The sequence below is a fragment of the Otolemur garnettii genome, unplaced genomic scaffold (genome assembly GCF_000181295.1).
Source record: "Otolemur garnettii isolate 467f Iridium unplaced genomic scaffold, OtoGar3 scaffold00094, whole genome shotgun sequence".
In the NCBI taxonomy this organism is placed as follows: domain Eukaryota; kingdom Metazoa; phylum Chordata; class Mammalia; order Primates; family Galagidae; genus Otolemur; species Otolemur garnettii.
In genome coordinates this window covers 7,698,459-7,699,799 of record NW_003852489.1, presented here as the reverse complement: position 1 = coordinate 7,699,799, position 1,341 = coordinate 7,698,459, and positions in this window count along the sequence as shown.

Genomic DNA, 1,341 nt, shown 5'->3' with positions numbered 1-1,341 from the left:
ACTTGATCTCAAGTCCTAACCACTCTCTCCTGGACCTTCACGTCTCCCAAAAAGCTGTAATCAAGAGTGACCGCCAAAGGCAATTCTCTAACCTGTAACCTTGGCCATGGGACTCCACAAACAGAATCTCTCATTGGCTGCTCATGCACTTAGGGCCAACTCCTAAATTTCTGTCTGTGTGTAGAAGGCCCTTCAGAATAGGTTCTCTTTGCCTACATAGCTTCTCTGTTTTTCAATATAGTGACTTTTTTTTTTTAGAGATAGAGTCTCACTGTATTGCCCTTGGTAGAGTGCCATTTTTTTAACTTTATTTTATTTTATTTTATTTTTTGAGACAGAGCTTCAAGCTGTTGCCCTGGGTAGAGTGCTGTGACATCACAGCTCACAACAGCCTCCAATTCCTGGGCTCAGGCTATTCTCTTGCCTCTGCCTCCTGAGTAGCTGCATAGGTGCCCGCCACAACCCAGCTATTTTTTGTTGCAGTTTGGGCGGGGCTGGGTATGAACCTGCCGCCCTTGGTATATGGGGCTGGTGCCCTACTCACTGAGCCACAGGCACTGCCCAATACGTATTAAATTTAACAGTTAATGATGCAATCATTGGTTTAGATTTTGTACTTTTGTGTTTTTGAGTGAATACATTTTTTTCAGGACCCTAATACTAAGTGCCTAGTGGATAAATTGGTCCTGTGTAATACTAATGGTTACTAACCTACTAACCTGTCAACTCTGCCCAGGAGTCAGTCACCTCTGGCCCAGAGACTTCTTAGCTGTCCTGCCAGGTAGGCTGGGCCAATGTCTCTCCTAAGTGCTTCTGCAGTGTCTGATACTTAAATCTACTATAGCACTTGTCACACTCTATTTTAGATGTTTATTGACTTAATGGCTCCCTGTCCCCAGCAATATAACAAGTTTGTTTGTGTGTGTGTGTTATTAGAAAAACCCACATAACATGAAATCTACCTTCCTAACAAACTTCTCAGTGTACAGTTACAAGGTCCTTGAAGAATGTCTCCAAGAACAAGCATGAAACACCGGTGTGAGTCTGCAAGTACAAATGCAGGTGACACTAATGAAACGAAGACAAGTATTTCTCTTTGGGTTAATATATAAGAAAAGTCAGTTAAGACTTGGAAAAGAAGAATCAACATGGGATTATTGTGGGTTAGGCATTAAGTAAATGAAACTATGTCATTTGAGGAAATAGTAGTATGAATGAAAATAAAATTGTCATCTCCCCAGCCAACTGAATGGATCCCTCTTGGCCAAGGGGACACCAGAAATACCCTCAAGCTGAGTTGCTTTGGAAAGGGACATCAGACAAGCCTAATCCTGCTCACCT